General features: G+C 37.9%; 1 protein-coding gene across 1 annotated transcript in view; it reads left to right on the top strand.

The window, feature by feature from the left end:
* The window catches only part of TENM2 (teneurin transmembrane protein 2), a 1,855,021-nt gene that overhangs the window by 308,829 nt on the left and 1,519,749 nt on the right, over window positions 1-26,443 (top strand). The window contains exon 5 of the mRNA XM_054217271.1: window positions 21,091-21,143. The gene's annotated coding sequence lies outside the window, so the exon portion shown is untranslated. The remainder of the gene's footprint in view (window positions 1-21,090; window positions 21,144-26,443) is intronic.

The following is a 26,443-nucleotide window of genomic DNA, read 5'->3' on the forward strand; positions in this document are numbered from 1 at the left end:
ACTATAATGAGTTGGCTTCTTACCATCTCATCTCCGAATGCCCTTAATGTGCTTGTAACCACCAGTTCCCATATTGCAGCCACAGACTGATTTATGGATTCCTGTCTTGCTGACCACTCTGCTGAAGCTTCTTGTGTGCTGCTGAAGCATTTGGAACATTTGATAGTGTTTTAAAGTGCCTGAACTGTCTCAACTTTATGGTGGCCATTGGGGCGCTTTGCGCCAGTGAAGAAGGTCCTCTACCCCCAAAATATGCTTATCCGTTCCTACATTAGGTCACTTAGCCAAAAATAAAGCTCTTTTATGACCGTCAGTATCAAATAGTTCCTGAAAGCTGTTGGAAAGAGACTGACAGCTGCATATGAAGTTTGCGTCATTGGGTGACAAATGATTGTTAATAAACAAGAAGTTAAGAGTTCAGGTAACAATCTGCTTCCCCAGCTCTGCAGCATAAGTAGCTGACAGATATTATTTGAATGCATTTCTCTTGACCTTCATCCTTAGGACCCTCCTCTTAGAGGAGATTTCTGTCTGATTGCCTGAGGACACAACTAGAGTTTTTCATTAGGGGAACCGAGGAAGTCCTGATGGCCTGGAGAGAAGCTGGGCGGGAAAGGCATGTAACACACGTTGTGAGTGGTGTGGAGGTGCTTTCTACCTTTGCTCAAAAGCTTGAACTCAATTTGAGACTACTTAGGTTTGTTCCAGCTCAATCCTTCAGGCCTTGATGGTGATGGCTATTTTTATTAGTTACACATACATAGCAAAACTTGGACTCGGACATTTGTAAAAGTTTATTTTGCAAATTACTCATTAAATAATACTTTTCACTCTGGCTGGTGTAGATATAAACTGCTTCTAAATGCAGCTTATGCTCTTCTGAAGTCGAAGAAAAGTGACATAGAAATATGAACCCTTGTTATGGAATTTAAATTTCCAGAAAATATATGGAAATCCCTACAATTTGCCAGGCCAGTGAGGTGTTTTGACTGAAACTTTTCTTCCTTCCATAGCTTCTAGCAGCAAGGAGGGAAGAAAAGTAGAGTGCTGAAAGTACTATGCTGGAAGTACCAACACTTGAAGGTTTTGTTTGATGCTTATTTGGTTATCTGAGCATGTAAACAGTGGCTAATTCATGAAAATGCTACCTAGTGACTCTTCAGTCTGTTCAGATTTCTTCTCCCAAGACTTCATTGGGTGGGCAGGGGGGATTTGAATATTTCTTTCAGGCCCGTTACGAATCCAGGGACTTGAAACATATTTAGAACTGTTCAAAATATCATATGGCTTAGGTCTGCCTGGTTTCTCCAGGACTGGCTTTCCTGTCCGTGGTGTGGGGGACACACCAAAAAGTGAATGCAAACAAAAACCTCCTTTGGAACATAGTCCAACAAAAAATCCTAAACTGATAAATTAGCTACTAGGAAATCCCTCTGAAGTAAAACAATGTGCTGATAGTCCTGGTAAGAGTTGCTTATTAAATGTAAACAGTATGAACTTGATTATGTTTTCTTTTTTCCCCAAAAGACACTTTCAAGTATTTTCCTCTTCATAAATACTAGCTTTCGTGAATAAATAGCGGCAAGAGGGTTCTTATCTGCCTTTCAAAGGTTCCCACCAAGTGGCAAAGATTATCAACAGAAGGCAGGGACATATTCCTTAAGAGCATGCTTGGGAGAAGATGGATAAATAATGCAAGCTTGGTTTCAGTAATGAACCACGCATAAAGAGTTCACAAGAGTTAAATAAATGAGCAAGATAATGTTTGTCAGGACAGGAGACTTCAAATACTGTTGATTTCTCTCTGCTTTTCCACAACTAGACTATACTCTTTTTCTCTATAATAATATTAAAATAGATCAGTGCTAATCTGGTAAAACAAATGTTATGATACTTGTTCCTAGAGAAATTAAATTTACCACTTAAACAAAAATCAAAACCCCTTCAGCTCCTGCATTCAGGAAAAGATAAAAACAGTTATTAGAATATAACAAAAACCATATCTGAATAATCTGATACCAAATGCTAGCTCCAGTTAGTCTATTTCTGATATTAGAAATTCATACATCATATATGCAGTGGCCAAAAATAGTGGGTCTTAGATGGGATTGAAGTATTGACAGATGTCTAGCACAAAAATAAACAATTCCCACAGATTGTGTGAGGTTTTCTTGTTTGTTCCTTCCCACCCCACCTTGCCCAGGAAAATGTTATGTGAACTGCATGTCACATGCTTGGGTGAATAACTTCTCATATGGTTTCCTCTCTGTATATGACAGTCATCCAGGCAAGATGTGTGCTCTTTGAGTAAGAATGTGTAATGCCCATCTACAGGACAATGCGGATCGCTTAGCTAGATTTTGGTGTGTGATGGTAGCAAAAGATATTAGGGTGAGGTTTTAGCAGGGAGGAGAGATGTTAATTGTATAAGACTACAGAAGATGATAGTGAGACCAGCTCATCATAACTTGAATTGTTGTTGTTCCTTCCTAAATCTCCAAGAGCTTCAGATTGCTCTGGGTACACCACAATATCAGTGAAGTTACAGTACTGTCCCAACGGATACTCAAACTGTTTGTGTGTATGGCTGTCCTTCATGTATTTCAGCAAAACTCCATACTTCAGTTTCTTTTTTTATTCCCAGCTAAATTGGATCTCTGTGGGAATGCTTCTAAAGATACTATTGTAAAGCCAGTAAGAAGAGAAAGTGCCATTGTAACACTGCTTGGCTCATTTAAGTAATTTCTCTTTGTTTTCTGCTTGTTTTGGGATTGTGCTAATTCTTAATTGTCTGGATTAGTGAAAGCTAGAGAAGAAATGGTAGGGGACACTTGAGGTTGAGGAAAGCAAACCTTGAGACTGCAGATTAATCTGAATTCTAATTTAATTTGTCCCTCCTTCTCCAGTCAGTACTGCACTGGTGTATAGACTACCTATTTTTTAAGTAGTGTGCAAGCAGGACCAATCTCATTTCTTACTGAAATGGTTGAGAGCTGCATTCTGTGGAAAAACTGCTAGAGCTGACATGGCAGTCTTAAAAGAACAAAATGGCATGGTGCAGTCACAGATCAATGTGATAAGATGGAGAAGATAATGAGGTAACTAATTTATGAAATGTAGGAAGTATATTATCATGATTGAGCTCAATGTGTGTCATCCTTGATTATCCTGAAAATGCCAGCATGGGGGCATGTGTGATGCACTAGGTGTGGAAGTGCACATTTTTCAATACTGCGTAGGAATTACGGTATGGCTTGATTTGTTTTGTGAAGATCTTTTTGTGGGGAAAAAAATCCTCAAAACTTTTCTGAAGGACAAGTCTCTCCAATGACAAAATCACCCTTTTATAGGACTAATAGATATAAGTAATAGAACTCATTATTCGCAAAAGGCATGGTAGCTTAGATTTCCTCCAAATTAGTTGCATCACTTGTGCAAATTCAGTTTGGGAGTGTCTAAAGATGTAGGCACCTTGAAGGGAAACTGTCCTCAGTGAAACAGTAGATATTTACCAAAGAAGTGAGCTTTGCTGTGAAGAGCTGTAAAACTGCCACAGGGCATAAACAATGTTTGAAATGCATTCAAACACTCTAGTCATGAATTATAAATGTCTTTTTGACTCTTCCTCAGCAAGTTGGCCACTGGGGTTAACTGTCATGTAGTCATGGTTTATGACCCAATGGAAATGTGCGTGTTGGCTTACTTTGTGGTCCTGCAGCCCCAGAGGAGCTACCAAAAGCAGAAGAAAATAATTACAGCCAGAGAGATTTGAAGAGAAGAAAAAGGAAAGAGATCAGCTTTCTAACTTTGTTTTTTATTACATTAGTCCATTAAGGAAAAAAAAGTCACTCCTTTAAATAATAATTTAAAAAACACTTTATCATGTGAACAAAGAAATAGTTGTCTTTGCTTTTTTGTTCTTTGGATCACACGGTGTTAATTTCTTTAATGCTTTGTAAACTGATTATGGGAAAGAAGTGCAAATTTTGTGCCCTTCTCTGAAAAAAGTTATCTGTATTTTAAGTACATTTATTTAAGACAACACTACTGCTTAATTTTATGTACAGCTGGGAGGCCTCCTCAGCAGACTAGAAGTTGATGTGGAAACCGTGATGTACGCAACAAAATGATGTAGGATCATAGAAGAGAAGAAAGGCATGTATGTCTGTCTGTGATTATATGTGATAACTTGTGCTTCCCGTAAGGATTGGGGTGGTATAATACAGTGAACCCCACATGGGTCGATTTCTGTGTGTACTCCCTTACGCAGTGATGTCTTCTGTACCTTTCCTCGATGGCCAGAGATGTATCTAGAAGTTGTTTTTGCTAAAGCGACTGAATTTTTCTAAAAGTTACCAGTTTTTCTAATATTTGCAGACTATAAAGCCCAAATTCAGTGAGCACTGTGCAAATAAACTGAAAATAGAAACATTTCTGTTAGTGAATGGGAATTGAAAGCTGCCTAGTAAAGCCATCAGTAGCTGGTGTTGCTATGAATAAAACAAACCTCTGGTGGTGTTTGCCATAAAGATCTGGAAATGAGGTGAGGTCTTCTTTACCCTAGCAGAAAGCTGAAGTGTTCTACAGATTATCCCTGGTAAGTAAAAGGCAATTTTCTTTTGATCCTGTAATGTGCATTCTCAAACCAGCCTAAAAGTCTTTGACAAATGATTTTATTGTTTTGGAGAATGTGCTGGGAAGTTAAAGCACTTGTAAAGGAATCCCAGTACTCTGGTTTATAGACTTGCACTGCCTTTGGGAGAGATGTCCTTTTTAGAGAGTTACCTTGAAGTTCCCCTTTACACAAGCCAGATTAAAGTAAAATGCAAATAAAGGATTTAGTGTCATAATACACAGCACAGTTGCAAGTGTTTATATAGAAGATACAGATGAAGGAATAAAGGGGGCAGGGGAGAAATACAGAAAAGACAGAACTTTGAGATTTATCTGTTTGATTTGCTGCAGCGCTTTCCCAATCAAACCACCAAGAATGATCAGGGATCCTTCTTCTCTGTATCCCCTATCTCAGGGAGCATTTACCAGAAAGTGACCTCTCGAATGCTCTGGATTACTTGTCATGGTTTTCCTTTCTGTACAATAATCTTTCAGGATGCGTATGTGACAAATGGTAAAGGTGGCTTTGAAGTAGACGGTTAGTAATAAATTACTACTTCACCCTATTGGTTGTGCCAAATTGAATACAAAACTACTTAGTGTTACCTGGTATATCTGTAGTAATCAAGTCAGTCAGTCTCTGTGGAAAATCTGTGTTTACGATTTTAAATTGCAGGTGTTTCAGAGGAGAATAATTATGAAATTAGTTCAGTAGTTTGCTCTTTCTAGATATCTTAATTCCTTCCCCCCAAATACAGAAGAATTTCCAAGTTATTAAATTAAACTGTGTTTAGCTGGAAGTTGAAGACTTGCATGGCGTTCTGTTTGATTTTAATTAAATTAGAAAAATCAATTGTTTTACTTCTGGAAAAAGTGAACATCAGTCATACACTGACTGAGGACCACAGCTACTGTCACGTGAGCTGACTGTTCAGCATCCTCCTGAATGCTAGAGCATCAGTGACAAACTGTCAACTGTGCTCTCCTTTACTAGGGCACTTTCCACTGGTCTTGGCCTGTGAGGCACGTTTTGCTTCACCCAGGAAGCGTACCAGTTGAGAAAGAAAATAAGAAAGATGGTGTTGGATGCACTGAGTAGTGTCCTCTTCTGCAACAATGCTCTCAGCAGGAGCGAATGAAGAGCATTTGGAGTGTAGCAGTGATGGCAGATGTGAGGTAGATGCGTTATTGTTGTCAGATGATTTTTCAGTTAATGATTGTGCAGTGCTTTGAAGAGGTGAAGTGCTATATCACTGTTAAGCATTATTATTATTCAGTTCCCAAAAGGTTACGGAGCAGGTAAGGTTTTTATGGTATTTTTTCCTGTAGATTTTTTTTCTACTATTGTTGAAAGCAGAATGTGAACAGGGCTCTTTGTCTGTGACAATTTAAATGTGTGCAATTTAAAAAAAGATTAGATGTGATGTTTTTAACTATCTCATTCAAACTCATTCCAAAACACTTAATCTTCTGAGTGAAACAGTTCTACTGCCTGAAAACTAATCCAAAACAAGATTCTGTGCTAGCTGTGAAGAGTTGGATTGAGCTAATTAGTTTGTTGAGTCCAATCCATCCATACAAATGCATGTAATACAAATCCCACTTCTCATGTCGCTGCCTTCTCAAAACTATGCAAACCCTGTATTGTTTTATCATCTTTAATAAAATTTGAGCCAGGGCTACAAGATCTGCACGTGTTTCTGAAGCCAGAAGGAAGACAGGGAGGACAACAAAACGTAGAACTAGATTCATGAATCTGAACACCCGCATGTTGCTTTTCCCAAAAACAATAGTAAGGAGTTGTACACTTCTGTAATTCTGCACGTAGTGGACTTCACATTATACTGCATCTCTCATCAATATTGGTTAAATTAAACATTGTATTACAGTCTTCTGTCCAAATCCCATGGCTTTTAGAGAGGGAGCCAAACACAGATAGATTTGGGTTCTTTGTTCCTGTTCTGGAGTGATTTAGTGATAGCGATGCATGCTCATGTATCTTACCTCTTATGTCTGATGCAACATAGTTAAAACAGATTTTTAGTGAGAATTGTTGCAGAATTTAGCGAAGAGAAACAGTTGTTTTGATTCTGAGGGAGACTTTGATGCATTATTTTGAGTCAATGTGCACAGTACACCGAAGAACTTGTATTTGCTTGATAATGGTATTTGGACACAGGGTACAAGCTAAGTTAATTTTAAATGTGCTGTCATCTTTTGCAACAGAGTGGGAGGTGGGTGATGCCTGGCTTATTCCTATGTAGTTTGCTGTTGTTTGGAGGGTGGTTAAAAAATCCTGCTTTTCAACATATGTGGTTATAGTTTTTGAAGTTATGATAAAGTTTCAGTACTTGACAAAATCCTGTCAATCTTACAGAAATCTTATTTTGGAGAGAAGGGAATGTTTCAGTGAGGAGAAACTGTAAACCAACATTATTTTTTGGGGGGGGTTTACTTGGAGAATGAAAGCTTTACATTTTGTTGTTTATCGTAGTAAAATTTTAAATGTTAAATTCATTTATGCTGGTTTGCGGGGGGGAACAGCTGGGGGAAAAATTCCCTCGATATTTTCGTTCACAGAAAATAATGATATCTTCACAACTTAGATTTATCTTCTGCACAGCTGCTCTTTTAAAATGAGGAGTTGTTACTATGCTACCCCCAAAAAATGGGAAGTTTTGTTTTGAAAAAAAAAATATCTGATACCCTCAGATTTCTGCCTCCAGCTTGATTACGGTTGTATATGCGGGGAGGACAGAGCTGGATTCTTCTCAGTGGTATCCAATACAGGACAAGAGACAATGGGCACAAATTTAATTTCAAGAAATTCCACTTAAGCGTAGGAAAGACCTCTTTTACTGCAAGGGTGTGGCAGAGGCAGTCCAGAGATGATGTGGTATCTCCATTCTTGGGGATGTTCAAAATCAATAGGGCCCCACCCTGAGCAACCTGTTGCAGTTGCCCATGCTCTGAGATTGGGATGGGACTGCAGTTGCACTGTCCAACCTCAACTATTTTATTGTTCTATATGTTTGAGTACATAGTCAATTTTTCTGAGTATTTGTTTTGTTTTTAAAATGTATGTAGCATTTGAGGATGGGAGAAGAAATGGAAATAGGGAGACTGTTGCACTTAATTTTTTTTGGTCTTGGGCTTGGCTTCTGGATCTTTCTTCATGTCTTACTTTCACCGTCTTACAAAAGTATCATGGTTAATTGTGCTGTCCATCTTAATTGAAAGTAAGTCTTATAAAATGATTTTTATTGCCTAGAGCAAAGGATCTGGGTGAATGAAAAGAAACATTACAGATTTAGATCTGCATTAGACAATGTAGTGGTCAGGTTTGAAGTGGTGGTAGATGAGTATACTTCATGAGACAAAATTTTCATGGAAGATACTAGAATATTTCTGTTCAAAAACATAGCACTAACTAATGTGCAATTTAAATAAGGTGAAATGTGAACAAAGCAGCAAGGTTCTGAACAGCTCAAATATGCAAGTGTGTTTCAATGTATTTTATTATTGGAAAAAAAACTAATATGCCTTGTGAATCTCAAACTACCAAGCAGCCTAACATGCTAACACTGTGCAGCAATTTCTAATTTTTTTTCTTATTCTACTGGTTCCACTAGTCAGTACACTTGTCAGCTAACTTCTGGCATGTGAAGAAAATAAGTGAACTTGTCATTAAAGACTGAAATTTGTCTCTAAATTCTAGCAGTAATATAAATGTAGTTAGGTTGAACTGGATATTGTACAATGCATCCTCTGCTGATTAATTTGTCTATTCTAATTCTGTCTGATCTGGAATCTGACTTATTTAACACTGCAGGCCTGAGTTAATAATGTCTTCAGGGAATTGGACACTGTGCTGATGTTAAACCATTTTATTTGGAGGAGTAAAAGGAGACAAGATATCTCTTTATACTTTGGGACCTTAGTAATAAGTTGCAGTAGTCCATGTTCTCACTGTTAGCCTTAATAAAGTTGGTTTTGGTATTATCAAAAGAGCAATTAACATCTGCAGATATCATCACAGATGGTATCAGAGAAGAGGAGGAACTCAATTTTATACTGAAGCTCAGCTTAGAGTTCTATATCTGAAACATCAGTACTAAACTGACTACACAGCATAGTTGTGACCTGCTATTTATGTTTCTAGATGGGACTTTTTAAGTAATGATAAAAACAACGCCATTAGTATGACTAATGCTTATGTTACAACTTGATGGGAGTAAACATGGACTGAATGTAAGCAGAGGGCCCTCCTTCGTGGGACAGGGTGAGCCAGGCAGACTTGCTCTCAAACATATCAAGGTTTAGCAGAAATGATACTGTGGAATACAGTTGTAAACTTGGAAAAACAAGACCAATAATCAGTGATGGCTGTGAAAGCTTGTAGGAAATATTGTATCAGATCTGAGTGTGTGTTTTGTGCAGGATGGAGAGACCACAAAATCCTTGGAAGCAGAGTGGCAATAGTAAAAAAAGAGGTATAGGAATCAATTGGTGCGCTGCGATTCGCTTTCATTTCCTGCCATGGGTAATGTGTCCGTGCTGTAGTCAGAGTGTCTTACTGTGGCAAGTATCTTGTGGCAGGGTTTCAGAGCAATAGCACCTGTTTTAGGGTCCTTCTGGAGACTGGCAGGAGTATGTCAGCATTATAGCACCGGCATGTTCACATGCTAGCTGTGGGTTGGGCCAGATACTAGTAACAGTCTTGGCAGAACAGAGCTCAACAGGAGCTGCAAAACATTGCACTATGTAATTTGTCATCTTTGAAGAGTTACCTGCCACCATAGATCAACTGCCACTGGTTGCCAAGCCAGTTTGGTTGTGGCTACTGGAGGTGGGAATATTGCTCTCCTGCTCACATTGAGACTTTGTCTCGAATTGATATCTTTGACAATGATAATCACAAGTGAACTTCTTATGGTTATGGTGGTGAGGTGTGTGTCTCTTCCCTACTGTTAAAGCTTCTGCTCTTAGGAATATCCCATAGAACTAGTTAAAGCAAATCCTAAAACCAACAACAAAAGCACTGAAAGTCAAATCTAGTCTGAAGTTGTCATAAGCCAAGAGTTAAAAGCTCCCGTCATCTTTCCCCATTGAGTAGAGCTGTTACAAGACAATACTTCCTTGATTTAATTTTGTGTGAGAGATTGTAAGGTCTAATTAAGTAGTATTTCTAGTGATCTCCTAGGTCAAATACCTAGAGAAAAAATGTTTTCAAATTAACTTTAAAGGTGCTTCAAGAAAGAGGGTTAGATAAGTACAATAGTTATAAATAAAAAGTGACTTGTTGACCTAGAATAAATTTGACTTTATTTGTAAGGTCGTCTTTGTTGACTAAATATGAATCTATAGTGCTGAAAGCATTTTGCATGAGGATGCAGATTTATAAGGCAATTGCCCAGTCTAACTGACCCAAATAGTTTGAGAAATACATTCATGGCAGTCCTTTTCCCACACTGTGCTGCCTGTAAATGAGTGAAAGGAACGAGATCAGAAGATGTTAAGGCATGGTAAAGAAAAATTACATACCCTTTTTTAACTAATGCTTGTAAATGTACAGACAATGATGATAGTTAGTCTTGCAGTATTTCTTAGTTGGATTTTACGTTTTCCAAGGCTCAGATTGCCTACTCGAGTACAAGAAGTCAATCCTGTTGTTCCAGTGTTGTCTGACAGACACTTCTGCTTTCTTTTCTCTTTAGTCAAAATTAGATATCCCTTCTATGAGATGTTTCAAAATACTGAATAACTGAAGCTACAAATAGGCAGTCACCAACCATCTTAACTCATGTGAAATAACTTGCTGAGTTGCCAAGAAATCTACTAAATCTGCCTCCGAAAGTGTTCTTGTTTGAGCTTGTGCCATTCACCTATGAACACTTTATGTATATTCACGTCCCTGCGGCCTTCCAGTCACCCTCCACAAACACATACCTGTGCGAATGGCGGGTGTACTCCTTCCTGAGGAAGAGCAGAAAATAGTAAGGTTTTCCTTCTTTCTCCCCACTGCCCTCACCCTCTGTTCCCTGTAGGCTTTTCTTCTGTATCTCAGGGTCAAGAAGAGGGGCCAAGGATTGGTGATGAGTTCTAGTGCAGGGCACAAAGGAGAGATGTTAAGTGTTAACTAACATAAATGTTCCTTGTGTGTTCATTCTGAATTTACTCTGACTCCAGCAATAAAACATTCAACATAACGATAGGTAAGGGGAAGACAGAGCTGTAGTGATCAGTTGGATACAGACAGATATTTTTACATGCAAATTCTCAATGGTGGTATTTGTTGGCAACTAATAAAGTCTGTATCATTCATCACCACCGTGTAGAAGGAAGTGTGTTGGGAAGATGAGAGCAGTATTTGAAATGATTGATACTTGTCTTTGACTTCTGGCACTCTTTCTGTGTGGAGTTTCATATAACAGTAGGGATCCCTTATGTGCTGTTCCTTATCGAGTTTGTACTTTGATGCGTGAGCTGTGGTTGGGGTCATCAGCTGTAATCAGCCACTGTGTGCGCAGGATCTGTCACCTTCCACGTATCCTCAGGAGTTCTGCAGTGCCCTTCTGGTTGGAGTTCCTGTTTGAAGTAGTCAAAACAAACAAAATGATGGGGAAAAATGACATGGGTCAAGGTGAAGGGAAAATATTTTTATTTTGTTTTTCAAATAAACAGCAGACTCCACAATTTCAGGTCAACTTCTCCTGTATTATTTCTGGTAGTAATATGATAAGTCACTCCTTTCTATGTATTTTATAACATTATGGACAAAACAGACTTAGCAGTAGTGGGTTTCTGGAGTTGTGGTCCCACTACTGCTAAGCCTGTGTGCAACTCGGAGCCCCGGTCTCATGCCCTTCCTGGAAGAGGAGCCTTTGAATACTCTGACACTTGTGTACTGTTTGAACTCTACTTCTCTTTTCTATGCTAGCCCGAGCAAACCACTGAGATGGTAGGTTTGATGATCCCCCTCTTCTAGTAACTTGACAATTGTGTCTAAAGTAGTTTGTAGAAGTGTCATGTGCATGTATCAGTAATGTATGGCAAAATCAATTTGGATGGAGAAGTAAAAATGCAGACTCTTTGTAATGAGTAATGTGTTTCACGTTTCAGGTTGGCTTCCAAGAATTCTGCCTCCTCTCAAAGCACACTTTACCCTTACTGTAGATGATAGCTGTACTATGCTGGAAGAATAAACCTGCCAGTCATAGCTCTGGGACGATATTCTTGGGTACCTCATAGATACCTAAGCATGGAGATGCATGAACTATGTTGAGATACTCTAATTGGTACCCTACTTAGGATTTAGAAATATATATTTTGTCAAGAATAGTAAGCTAGGATAGGTTTACTGATGTTTGTAAAAGGACACAGCAAATCAAGTGCAGTAAATGTTTAGTTATGTCTTGAAATACTTTTAAGTTCCAGTTGGCTTTGAATAGAAGTCATGTTTAAGTCTGTCAAAGGCTCTTTAGATTGAGCAAAAAGCATAATTCTATAGGAACTATTGAAAAACTCATTTATTTTTTTAAACTGTAATGAATGAAGTAAACAGTTATTACTTGCATCCCAGTAAAGCTGAACATCTTGAAGGTTTCTGAACTATGAATTTAATGAGTTATAGTGTAACTAGCTTCTAACAGCAGAGCATTTAGTTTCTTATGGAGTTTCTGTACCTCTTGTCAATTAACAATAAATATTCACGGGGGGAAAAAAGGCAATTAAAATAGATGTTGTCTGTTACTTCAGAGTTCCAGATTGACAGACTAGTGCCTTTTTCTTCTAGGGTTTGTAAGGTCTTATGTCATTAAGATAATTTATAGGGTAGGTGGTAATAAGGAGATTTTTTTGAAATGTCACTTGCACTGTTTTTCCAGGGGTGGGTAGGAGTCAAATCCTATTCCTTTGAGTGTTGTTATGAGGCATAATAAATTGTAACAACAGCAAAGAGTTTCCTTCCTTGTTTGCTTTCTCTAGCCCTGCTATGTCCATGTTACTGGTGCTTTATAACCAAGGAATGAGTTGTTCATACAGGTAAATGGTCTTTTCACCCTTGGCCTAGTCCTGTGTAGTGGCTGAGGTAGCTGCTGAGGTCCTGCATCTGTACAAATGTATCCTGTCTTTTCATGATAGTCTTCAGCACTGCAGTGAGCAACTGCTTTTTGTTTTCAGACTTGAAGCTATTTTTTGTTACCATTCCAAATATTACTTTTTGTTTGTTTAAGGAGTGGTGAAGTCTGCTTAGAAAAACTTTTCAAAATGGTTTGAAAAGAAATAGCACCAATACTTCCTGAAAGAATTACATCCACTCACTTTTATTTTTTGGTCTCAGTTGAGACAGAAAAGTGTCTGAAAGAAAGGAGGAAGCCTCTAAGATGGAAAACTCTTTTCTCTTCTAGCATGACAAATAATTATAGTATGCTGATTTTTGCAGTTAAACCCCGGAAACTCTAGCCTCTCTGCCCTTGACAACGTAATCCTACAGACTCTAGCATAATCACCGTGGTATAATACCAATGTGAAGGTGTAAAGAGTAAGCTGCTCAGGGCATGCACCAGCTTTTGTTCTGTGTTGGTGTAGTCTCTAGTCTTCTGGGCTGTAACGAGATCTATGGACTTTGGAATACCAATACTGTAGCATTGCAGAGCTTCAAGTGTGTGGGGTGGTGATTTTTTTTTTGTTCTTGTCTTGGGTTTTTCTTCAAATAAAAACAAAACATACACTCCACCCATAACCAAAACACCCAACACTATTTTCACTGCAGAATTGACACTGATAATTTCCTTTTGGATTTTATTTATTTTAGAAACTACTGTTTCACTTCCCCCTTCAGTTTAGGTTTTCTGTTTACCTGAATTTCTCAGGTTCTCCATTTCACTTCTCAAGGTCAAATACTGAGTACTGTGTATTCTTGAAGAAGTCTGAATAGGCTTTTAAGGTAAACATTTAGGTTTGCTTCAGGGAAAAAAAAACCACTAAGTGAAATTGAGGATTTAGTAGAACTGGCTTTTTTTTTTTTTAAAAAAAAAAAAAAGGCAAACTGCTGGAGATAAAATTAAATTACAAGTAATAAAACACTGTCACAATGGGGCTTCTTAATATATTGGTTTGCTGCTTATGTAATATCACTGTGCAGATTTAGTATTTGACACAGTTCTGTGGAGTCAAGAAAAACAAACCTCAAAACACCTCCCCAGCAAATAGAAAAGCTCACAAGAAAAAATAAAATATTGCTGTCTGACCACTAGGTGATAGTCTTGATCAATTTATTCATTTTATCAAGGTCATTTATATAAAGATTAAAAATGTTGCGTACTGAAGCTCTTAAAGAATTGAATTCATGAAAAAAAATCTTTTCTTGAACATCAAACCAAATTTTACTGTTTTTCTGGTTTATAAATATTTATGAGTCATAACACAACTTTTTCCATTACTGTATTGGATTTATTTTACTATGATTAGTCCCAGACAAACATACAACAGTATACAGTAAATGCACATATCTTCTTAGTCTGGCTCAATGACACCAGTGCAATTAGAACTGTTGGGTTTTGGTGTAGACTGAAGTGTTGACATTCTAAGTTTGATTTTTATCATTATGAGTCTTCATAGCCAAAAAGAGGATAAGCTACTTTTCCCAATGTTACTTGCTTCATATTTTTCTAAGGCCTAATTTTTATAAGAAAAGTTATCTTTTTATGTATTGAAACACTGACACACAAAAATGTTCTGATTTTTGTGAAATGACTATCTCAAATCAAGATGATAAAATACAACATTTAACACTTCAAGCATCAAGTCTTCACAGTATTGAAAGCCTTTCTGGGGAATTTACTGAGACCTGTCAACATTTGACCAGCAATAGCATATGTGGCTTTATTAAGCTAAGAAATATCCAATATGTACAGTACAGGAAGCAAAACTAGTAACTCTGAAGTATATTGCTTAGATCTGATAATATATTATATTTTCTTAGTATTACTGTATCTCTTTAAGCATTTTTTACACTTCTGGCTTTTTTTTCAGAGCAAGGGGCAAATACTTGTGAGTACTTTGAATTTCTTTCAGTACAGCTTTACTCTCAATGTCTTTGCTGTGGTCTGCTGACAGTCTGACATTGAAGAGTATTTCTCTACACGTCTACCTTTATTTTCATCCTATAAATCTCTCATGAAGGCAAGTTTGGGAATAAACGAATTCTATGGAAATATTATGCATACCATTGTAGTGTTAGGAGTGGAACCAGGACTCCAGAGAACATGCTATAATCCATATTCTTTGAAAATGTGTCCTTTGAAAATAGACATTTTTCAGGTTTCATTTAGTTGTAAATCTTCTGCTGAATGTCTCGCACTGGTATCTTCTTAGCTTTGCCAGAACTCAACTGCCAGTTTGTAAAATCACTTTCAAGTTATTTTCTGTGAAGCTCAGGGCATGTAGGGCCAAGAAATTGGGTGGAATTTTCCAAAGGAGTTTTCATGACACCTGCATTCCCATTCTAGTGCTGGCAGCAGTGATGATTCCTTTTCCTGTCAGTCTGCAGAGTTGCAGGTGCTTTCTAAAAGGCAACTAAATCAGTTAAGGTCATTTTTATTATTGGCTTCTACTTAGAGTGCCTGTTCCTGGTGCATTGTCAGTTGATGTTCAGATCCGAGAAAGTTGTCTTCCCTGGCATTAATTAAAATATAAAATACTCTACCTTGCTTACTCTGGGGAAGTGACTTCACTGAGATCATAATTCAGAAGATCTCTAATCCTGTCTACCTGTGGTCAGTAGTAAGCTTTCCTTAGTCCTGATCTTATTTGGCACTAGGAAGAGAAAAATTTCTCATGGTTAAAAAAAAAAATCACTCCAAAAACTCCACAAAACAACAACCAAACCCAAGGATCTCTTAATTGTACTCAAGCATGTGATGGGTTTTAACATGTGGCTTACAGCTTCACAAGGTCACCCTCGTTAGCCATAGTCAGGTCCCAGGCTTCTGTCAAAAGACGGTTCACTGGTTGGAGAGCCTTTTTTCAGGCATAACCGTGTAAAGACCATGTGAAGTAGAGCTGTATTATATGACATCTATCCCATCTGATCCTGCCCTGCCATTGCATCCATTGCCTCTTTGTCCATACTAGTTCCCCTTGCTTCTACAAGAGACTGTTGCAGATCCATAGGACACGGAGCTTCTGGGAGGAAGCAGCACAGCTAGAACTGGCTGTACGTAGACAGGGAACCAAATAGGGAACAAAAGCTGTTGAGAATTCTGAATTAACTGAGAGGATCAGAAAAGATGGCTTCAGAGAAAACAAAGAACACTTTCACTATTATTTTTTTTTTTTTAGCTTGAAGAATCTCAGGCTAATGCCAAAGCTGTCTAACCTATCAATGTGTGTGAGCTTCAGCTGACAGAGGATAGGATAGCAAAAAGTAAGGAAGCAGGGAAAATATTGCTGTGACACTTTGAGGAGTCAGGAAAAATGAACATGTGCAGCTCTGAATGGTAAGGCACTCTGTGATGAGCAGCTGGGAAGGAAGCTAAGTGGCATCTGCAGTTAGTGATACATTCACATATACCACCTTCCATTCAGAATAGGACTTTGAGCTCATTCAGATACAAATCGATGGCTGATCTCAAACTTGCCCTCTGCTTTTGTTTTTAGTTCCTAATGCTGCTTTGTGTGGCATGTGTCTGGCTTCTGCACTGTGAGATCAAAGTATCTTCTTGCATGTTCACCTCAACCCCAGTAGGCACTGGAGAGCAACAGCTGTTGCTGAGTCACTAAAACTGTCGACTTTGGGCTAGTACTGTGATTTCTTGCATTTAGCTGTCTGAAATTCCATTTTCTAATGTAGGTGGATAGTTTCTTCACTAGGTTTTGTGTTTTGGTCTGGAAAAGGTATTTTGTCTTTAAGAACGAAGGAAGTACCAGTAATTGCAAAGAGAAGTTGAACTCGGATTGGGAGATAAGAGGAGTTCTGCTGTCATCTGCCATAATTCCATTTCATGTTATAGCGCTTTGATTGTCTTCAGTGATAACAAATGAGCTTTTACTGCTGCCTGTAGAGGTCATATTTCTACATCATTTTCGTGGTCCCATGCTTCTGTCACCTGTATCTTATTCCATTAGGCACTGGGAAGATAAGACTAGTAAATGACATCCTGGTAAAGAAATATGCTCAAATCCAAGCTGGAGTTACAATCCATCTTGACTTTGGTCAAAAGTGTTCTGCATCCATGAAATATATGTTTGTGTAACTGAAAAAATTATAGACATGAGTAACCTCATGAAACTACTCAGTGGCAGCAGTAAGTACAGAAAGACACCAGGTAGCAAGGATGGCATGGTGACACTGCTGAACTTGGTATTATCAACAATATCAAAATATAATTCTTAGAGAGCTTCAGCACAATATATGGGGAGAAACTGGAAGAGCTGGGTCTCTCTAAGAGAAGATTAAGGGGAGGGTCTCGTTGCTGTCTTCTATTACTTGAAGGGAGTTTATGGAGAAGATGATGACTCCTAGAGGAGTTCAGCAAAAGGGCAGAGGAGACTAGGCATAAGCTGCAACAAGAGAAATTCCAGTCAAATGTAAGGTGCAGGGGGAATTCCAAAGTGATGGTAGCTGGCCACTGGAGTAGGTTGCCAAAAAGAGGTTGGTTGGGTCATCTCCATCCATGGAGATGTTCAGAACTCTGCTTGGGTATACAGCAACCTGGTCTGGCTTTGGATCTAAGCTTGAGGTTGGCCTTGACCAGGTGATCTCTAGATATCCTTTTAAATGTAAATCAGTCTGGTTCTACTGTCCTACTTGCATGGCCTTCTGGAGTCTGTGGTTATCTTGGCCCTTGTCATACAACCTGGAACTGACAGTGTGAGAGTCCATAGTAATCTCCAATGACTTCCAATATGACAGAGTCAAATTGCTTCCTGATGTCAGGCTGGGGGACAAGAGCATGGTCTGAAGGGCTCAGCAGTGGTATAGCACACATCTCTTTAGGAAAAGCTTCCTGAGGGAGCGTGGTACTGCCTGGAAAATACCTCTTCCAATATACCCAGCGGGGTTGCATTGCTTCTGTGAAATAAAGTTCCCCAAGTGTGCACACAGGGAACCAGGCGTTCCGCTCTATGCGAGTGAACAGCAGGGTGGGCTCTGTTTGACCTGAGATCCAGATAGCCAGGTACACACTGACACAAAACCACTCCGAAGGTGCTTGGCAACTTGTAGCACCCTACTGAAGTGAATGGTGAATTTTCGAATTCAGCATGAGCTAGCTGTCACAGGACTGTGGTACAGTACAGCTACAGATCAGCGATTCGTGCTCTGATGGAGTACAGTGGCTGGGCAGCTGGCTCCACCCAAGCATGTAGGCATTTCTACTGCTTTGTCCTTACATCTACCTAGTGACAATGATCTTAGAGTACCATCCATGTTTCTCTGGCATGTCTCCAAGTTTTCATCTTTCTGGGAAGTAGTCAGAGTTGTATGGATTCTGAGAATAGTGTGCTTGTCTTTTGAAATTAGTGACATAAGCAAGCTAGATGGCTGGATGTTCAGAAGAGACACTGTGGCTTTTAGCACTGATTTGTCAGAAAACCTGTTTATGACTGTAAAGCACATCTTATGACAATTTTAATTTTTGGTGCATGTCGTGTGTATATCAATTTTAGTTTAGATTCTAATTACAGTATACATGCAGCTATTAGAAATCTGAAGCTACTGAGTGTTTCAGAGTTTCTTAATTCTTTTAGTGCATTCCACCCCACTGAAGCTGCACAAAAGCTGGCTTTCCTGTCATTTTTAACTCTAACACAAACAATAGTAATTTCTCTGCTTCAACAGATTAAATAAATAATTATACTGTACTTGAATAAAATAATCTAGTAACAAAAAGACTATGAAGCAGTGTGTCAAAAGAAATACTGATCTTTTGTATTTTCTACACCTACCTGAATGTGTGGGGTGTCCTAAAGAGCTTGAAAGAATAAAAAAAATACATTTTTGGTGACTGTATTTCTTTTTCAAAGTTAGACTATCCTTTTAGGGAAAGAAATACCACAGTTGCCCTGATGTTGTTGAACTCATTAATCATGGAAGTTTAGGAATGCTAATGATTGAACCATACATGTGTTGGTTTCTGTCTGATTTCATATCTTCTCCTTGAATAATTCAAGTAAATTATTTGCCTTTATAGGTGGACCATGAAAAACACTTCTGGATTTATTTGTAATTAGAGTATAGACTTTCTCATCTAATCTTTTCTGGAGAGGTTTTATCTCAAAACAGATGTGAATGATATATCAAGTAACAGCTACTTTGTAATTATTTTACTCTGTTTACTGAGGTTGTATTTTCAATATGGATTTAACTGAGGTTTTATATTCCTTAATTTGAAAAGTGAAGATTCGTTCAGGCTACAAAAGCTTTGTCTGAAAAATGTTTGCAAATATAATATCACAAAGCTTTCATGGTTTTGCTCTTTTCCCAGAACAGGTACATAAACAAAAGTTCTGTTACTGGACGGTAAAACGTAGACTGCTTCTGAATACTGCATCTCACATGTGAAGTCAGAGGTTCTTCAGTGTTTCAGTTTGCATTTAGGAGTATGAATTGTGTGTGTCAGTAGAGTGAATTTAAAGTATCTTCTTTGAAATTTCATTTATGGGCTCAGAAAGACTGTTCCAATGTCAGGAACCTTTTTCACTTTGAATTTCACTTAATGGTTTGTGCTGTGAGTTCCTATGCTAGTGTCTTGTTTTCTGCAGTGACAACAAAAGGTAACTGCCATCAGATAAACTTAAAGCATATTCTGTTTTCTTCAAAGCAAACACCTTGCCTATTATATTGTCATGCTATTTAACGTATAGTGCAGCTTGTTGCTTATTACTGTCATATATGAAAACAAAGTGATTGTGAAGTGGTAAATCTGTCACTGTTTCTGTTCAGTGCAATGTAATGTAGCACTGGAACATGGAAGGACTCCACAAGAGTAGCAATGTCAACAATTAAAATAAACCTCATGTATCTTGATCTTAAATTTCTTCATCTTTATATATGCAGGAGAAAGACATTCATGAGAGACCAGTTGCTGTATTTCTCTTCTGTTTATTCAGCAATGACTTCAGTCAGGAAAGAGAATTAGTAGAAATATGAAGTGAAAAGCTTAACAGGTGGTTGGGGACAGAGTCTGTTAGTCCTGGAATGTGTCCAAGTGACTTGCACAAAGGTGTGAAAAAGGTATTAGCGAGTGGGGATAAGATTAGTCATAGAAGATGGACTTTAGGAATCCCCAGTTACTGAATGAAGAATGTAACTGGCATCTGTTATTCCTTTCAAAAAAAAAAAAAATTCTGCTTTTAGCGTGTGGAAGAAAGTTAGTACTAGCCATTAAGCAGAGGCTTTCACGTGTGGCTTGTCACAGAACTGTCTGTCAGGAGACAGGTGTCCTGATCGAATTAGTGCAGTCATTCAAATAAGAAAAGGCTTTGGCATGAGAAGAATTGGCTGCTACTGCAGAAGGGAAATATGGACACGAAGGGCTCATTTCTGACTTAGCTTACGGAGCAACAGAACAGCCTCGGTGTTAGTGAGGGCAGCATTTGAACCCTAATATAATGCTCCATTAATACATGTGACTGCTTCATTAAACATGTTGTCATGACAGAATAAATGTGCCATCCCATAATGAAAGCTGCTACCTAGTGATGGACACAATGACAAAAGGTCAATTTCTGATGATTATGAAACAGCCTCTTGCCTGAACCTCTTATTTAAGCAACTATTGGGCAAAATATATGAAAATTCTGATAGATTAATCTATTAGAGTGTGCTCAAACCCACCAATGTGTCTTGCCAATCACTTGACTATTCCATAAGATTTTCTGATTGCAGGTTGACAGAGAAAAGTGTTAAGTGAGGGTTTTTTTTTTTATTGTATAGCCGCACAGCACACTACAACCAGTAACACAAAACCTCTTCCCACATTAAGGCTGAATGATTAAGTGTTTTAAACTAGCCATTCGGATTTAGAGTAGTAATATAAATTCTTGTCAGATTAATTCAGGCCTAGTGATTTCCACTCCCCTTAGCTCTTTGGACCTAAACTCTCTGATGTAAAGAACATGTATTTTAGTTCTAACAAACATTTTATACCTTCTTATGCCTGTATAATAGTAGCACAAGGTACTCTATGCCCACATCTGGGATCTTAGACTCTCCATAGTAGAAATAGTAAATAAGCAGGCGTAATAGCTGCTCTGCACTTGTGAAAATGTCTGTCTTAACATGAACTTGGTGAAAAAATACTCTTCTAGAATAAGACTGTTATTAAAGAATATTATATTATATTGCTTTAGCTGAGAATACTTATTCCTGAATGAATCCGTACTAATGCTACATAAACAATCTAAATCATGTTGACAGGAAATTTTTGAGCTGCCTTTTCCTGACATACTTTTTATTTTATGTTCTTTCAGGAGAAAACTTAGCTGGCTCTCATCAGAGTACATCAAATACAGCACTCCTTCTGGTAAGAATATCTGATTATTTAACTTGTATTGTAAAATGTTCTCTGGAATCTCACACATTCACCTGGTTTTTTTATTTTATTTTCAGTAACTGCATTTAACAGTTCCTTCTTCTTTTCAGCAGCACTTTATTTCTTTTTATTCCTTTGTTCTTGTCTCCTCTGCTTTCTGAATTATTCTGCAACTTCACGAACAATGCTGTAAATCTGCAGTCAGTATTTCAGACAGTCACAAGCAGCATGTGGTATGTGAAATCCAGGAGCTCCAGGATCTACCTAGTTTTATCCTTTTGTGCTTCTTTTCATTCCGTGAAGTTTTTGGCATCATTAGTGGTGTCAAAATTGAGCATGTTGCCCTAGCAAGCCAAATATAATAATGAATTTGCAGTGGAAAAGGGAAATGTTCAGGAGACCCCTTGCGAACTGCACTATGTTTTGTCATTTAAAGAACATACTGCAGGGATTTTTCAGCAATGTCCTGTCCTTTCTCTTTTGAGGGGCATGCTATGTTTCTAGCTCACTGACTATTGCATCCAACTCTATTTTTTCTTTAATAAAGATTGTTATTTAGGTTTAGGATGGGTTTGAAAGCACTGTCTATCTAATTATGTCTTATTTTGCCGCCTTTCTTTTGGATAATAAACTTAATGTCCTGGTGTAGAATACTGTTATTGCACTTAGTCCTGATTAAGCAACAAATACTACTTTGGGATTATGCAAGTGTGGAAACAGTGCGAAATTAATACAAATACTAGAGATTCAACTATTTGGGTTACTTGATGTAAGAGAATAATGTATTTGAGTGGGAGAAACAACTGGTATACACGCAAGAGATCCACAAAACTGCCTTTAAGTGTATAGCCTTCATTCTTTGTATTCCTCTTCTGTAAGGCAAATAAATTATAGCTTCTTGCATAGCACGGAACTACCCAGCAGATGTGCTTTGGTTGGTTTGACCAATTCTGATAATTTATAGTGCTCCACTCTCTATGTAATTGAGTTTGGACAAAAATTCTTGCCTCTTCTGACTCTTAGAATTACTTGGATGTTTTGGATCTGTGGTTATAACAATTTTTTTCATTTTTTCCTTTTTTTTTTATTTTACTACTGATGAACTATTAAAACTGAGCAGGGGAGGAAGCTACTGCTTCAAGTTCTTAAAAACAATATAGAGGAATATATTCTAGATCAGATTCTGAAATAGTACATGTGCATCTCTTCCTTTTTGTTGTTCCTTGTTTATAAATGGAGTGCTGAACTTCAGTATTAGGCAGCCATTGGGATCACAGAAGCCCAGACAGTAGCTATGAAGCATACAGGCGATTCTCCAGGAAGGCAGTAATTCTTAAATGGATAACTTAAAAGGGAGTTATGCTTACAGAGGTGAATTATCACCTTCTAAATACATGTCCTCATATTTCAATGTAAAACATCTAAATGCCTGATGTGTAAACTCATTTCAGGCTTTCAAAAAAACCAAAACCACTGCCCACCCACAGAAAAAAAAAAAAAAAAAAAAAACCCAAAACCCAAACACCAAAACAAAGCAACACCCTGAAAATCATGTATCAGCACTTCAGTGCACTAGCAAATTGACTCTGAATTATGGAAAATTTTGGAAGATGACAGTGTTTCTCTCTCCATGCAAATATTTGTAAAATAATAGAATGTCACTACTAAATTTAGTGTTGCAATTGAAATATATGGAGAGGACTAATAGACACAATGCTTGATGTCAGCATGCATTTTTGGATTTTCTGGATCTACAGGAGCTTTTTTTCATGTGCTCAGAAACAGAAAAATTGAATGCTGACCCGAAGTGAGACCCAGTTATTTTAGCTTTGTAAACTGGAGGGTCCAGCTTGTTCATCTTTTGTTTGGTGGTGATAACAAAGGTTCTATTTCTTTTTAATTTGGAGGCCTAGGAGAAAGGATACTGTTTGTTTTTTTTTTTTTTTTATAAATGAATGTGTGTAGTGACTTGAGTTGCTGAACTCTATTTTTATGCCCAGTTCCTATTACAATCAGACAACTTACTCAAAAAACACAGACCAATTGTAGTGTTGTAACTGGTACTGCAGTTTGTGGTAAGAGCTCTGTTCTGTTGCATATGGGGATCACCTCCTCAAGTCCTTCGATTGTGAATTCTTCCCTGGTTCTGTGATTCAGATCAAAGTACAATTCTGTGGGCCTAACTTTCAATGAACACTTTGCCATCAGTTTGCCAACAGTTTTTTAATGAACAGTTTGTATTAGTCCGAGCTATGTTCTGTGTTAGGCCGTAAAGGATTCAACTCAACCTGGTGAGTGGATGCACTGCAAATGAAAAACAAGGCATTTCACCCTCCCACCCTGAAGTTTAGTAACTCTGTCAGTAAAATCTCCTGTTTAAAGTTAGACTCTATGGCTGACGGGAAGTCTTCGGCAGTTATTTTTATGCACTTGGAAAAATGCTAAAAATGAAGATCTTTGCTTTGTTTTCTGAAGAATACTACAGAACTAAGTTGGGTATTAAACATAACTGTCTGCAGTCAGTCTGCTTACAAATCTGTCTGTAAGGTCTAATATACATATAATCCTGGGGATGAGCAAACAGAAGACTCAGATGAGCATGTAGGTCATCACTAGCCCATCTTCCTTGCTGTCAGTTCTGTTTTGTTTTGCATCTTTTTAGGATCTCTATCCTGTATCCAAAATATCACCAACTTTCCTCGTAGCAGAAGTGGGGAGAGTGTTTATAGTTTCTTACTTGAAATAGCTTGTAGAGGAACTCTTCGCTCATCTAGAATTAGTGAATTTGCATGCAGGTTCAGGTTGATTGCACTTAACTTAAACCAATCTTTTTGCTCTTCCAAATGAGCTTTCCTTGCAGTTTAGTTCAAGAAAACAAAGTCTTCTCATAAAAAATAAGTATTCAAGAAAAGCATGTGTCTTCTATTGCCTTGAGTATGTTTGTGACAGAGTTAGTATTCACTCTCGTTTCAGTAAGCGTATAAATCTCATCCAGAAATAGATATTCATCCTTGTCAGTACTCCTACACCATCATTCATCCAGTGATCTCCTATTACAAACAATTAATTGACTAAGCTTCAAGACACAACACTTCCGTGACGTATGTGAGAAATATACAGGGGTCACTCCACACAGCACTGATGTGCAGTCACCTTTGGAATAAGAAATGGCAACTGTTCAGCTGTGTGCCCTCAGATGATGATTATATCCAGCTGAAGCTTCATTCAGAATTTAGGGAGCTGAGAATGTAATTATTATAACTGGCATTTGGCCAGCATGCTTAGGTCAAATAACACTCTCCTTCTAACAAAATGAACTGTGGAAATCTTTATCAGACCCAAGAGTTGGGATCCTATTTTCTGCCTTTAAAAAAAAAAAAAACCTCAAATACCCCAAAACCAAATCAACCTGTATGAAACTTGTCATTTCGGACACAAAGTCTAGTCTCCAAAGTAGCACCTGCTAAATGACTGATACACCTCTGCATTACTTGGATATTGATTTGAAGTCTCTCCAAGATTGACTAAAGGTAGCTCACAATATTTGACAGAACTTTAGCTCAAGACACAGGATAAACTCAAATGCCTAGAATATTTCAGACACATAAGTTGATATCAGCAGGTGACACTTTATACCACTGTGATTTAAATCCCTCACAAATTGTTTGGCATCAACAGGAAAGAGAAGTAAGTGGAATTATTAATAGGATATTGAATGAGGAAGCACCTGTTTGTCCAGATGTTTGTTTAGATAGATATGTTTACCCTTCTACTGCATAAAACAGTTAATGGTTTTGTGTTTACAGTTTTAAACTGTGTATTTTTCAAACTTGAAATAAATAAGCTTTAAATTACAAAGACTCAAAGGGCAGGATTAAAAAAGATCATTTTAGCACTAGCTAATCTTTGTATTTAAAAAAAGAAATACATATCTTAAAACATCAGGATTGATGCAGCTCCATTCAACTGAAGTCAGTTAACGAAATACCATTTCCAGGGAAGTCCGTTTTCTAAAAAGGCCTCATTTTTGTGGGAACAAGCTATTAGTTTTACTGTTAACTTCAAAGGATGTTAAACTGGACCAGAGTTAAGATCTTAAAAAAATTCTGTACTGAAACATAAAATCACTGTGATTTTTGTTGTCACTGGGATAGCATAGAAGTACCTTGGCAAGGGGCAAGTGAATTATAGAAGTGGGATATATGACTTGTTTCTACCCTGTTTGCATTTACTGCAGGATGTCCTAAAGCAGAACGTCTAATAGGAGATGTCCTTGGTTTCAGCCCCTGTAATGTAATTCTCTACTGCAGAGACATGTGGGATTGTCAGGAGGGTCTGGCAAATTTTCTATTTAGAAGCCAGGCTCACATTCCTCCTCTGAACTTTTTCATATCTACATAGAAAGAGCTGCTCCCAGCAGGATACATCAAGGCAGACCACCTTCATGTAGCCAAGTGTCTAATGTGCTCATGTAGGTTGCAGAAAGGTTCAAGCAAGGGCTTGCACCAGATCTCCTATGTCAGTGTCCCCATCAGTGTTGCTCACTGGTCTGATTCTGAACTGCTTACCTCTCATTCTTCATGAGCCATGTGTTGTTTTAATAACAGAAAAAGGGAAGAAACCCATTATGAGGGGATTTTCGTTTGTTTACAAGTAAATGAATTAGAAGTACAATGGATGTAAAGGTGTAGGTGAGTCATCCTTGAACTACAGCATGTGAAGCTCAAGTGTTGTTTAGGACTTTCTCAGTTCCTTTAATCACACAGAAAAAAAAAACATGATTCTCTCCTTTTAGAAAAGCTGGCAGCAGCCCAGTTTTGCTAGGATAAGGCCAGAAGTAAAACATAGCTGTAATGCTTGTCTGCTACTCTTTCTACGAGCCAAAAATTTCCCAGCTAACTTCAGGTTTGGGTCTTAACGCTTTTACAGGGAGAACAAAAGTTGCAGGTCATAGTTATGAAAATAATTTTGAGTTTAGACTATACAGTCAGGACGAGGTTTGCATTTTCCACCTCTTTAAGATGATGCATCTTCATATGCCAAGTTGACAGGCAGCTTTATAAATCATTAAGAGTGAATGCATTGCAACAGGACTTGTATTTCTAGAATTAAATCTTTTGAAAATCCTATCTTAAGACTGCCATAATTTTATGATTCTTTATGTAAAATGAGAAACTTCTATTATCTGCGATGACTAACCTTCACAGAAGTGCTTCCTAATAAAAGCAAATACTAATAATTTTAAAGGAATAATTAAAACTGTGAGAAGAAGGGATATTGAGTGAGGAGCA

This window comes from Rissa tridactyla, chromosome 11 (assembly GCF_028500815.1).
Source record: "Rissa tridactyla isolate bRisTri1 chromosome 11, bRisTri1.patW.cur.20221130, whole genome shotgun sequence".
NCBI lineage: Eukaryota > Metazoa > Chordata > Aves > Charadriiformes > Laridae > Rissa > Rissa tridactyla.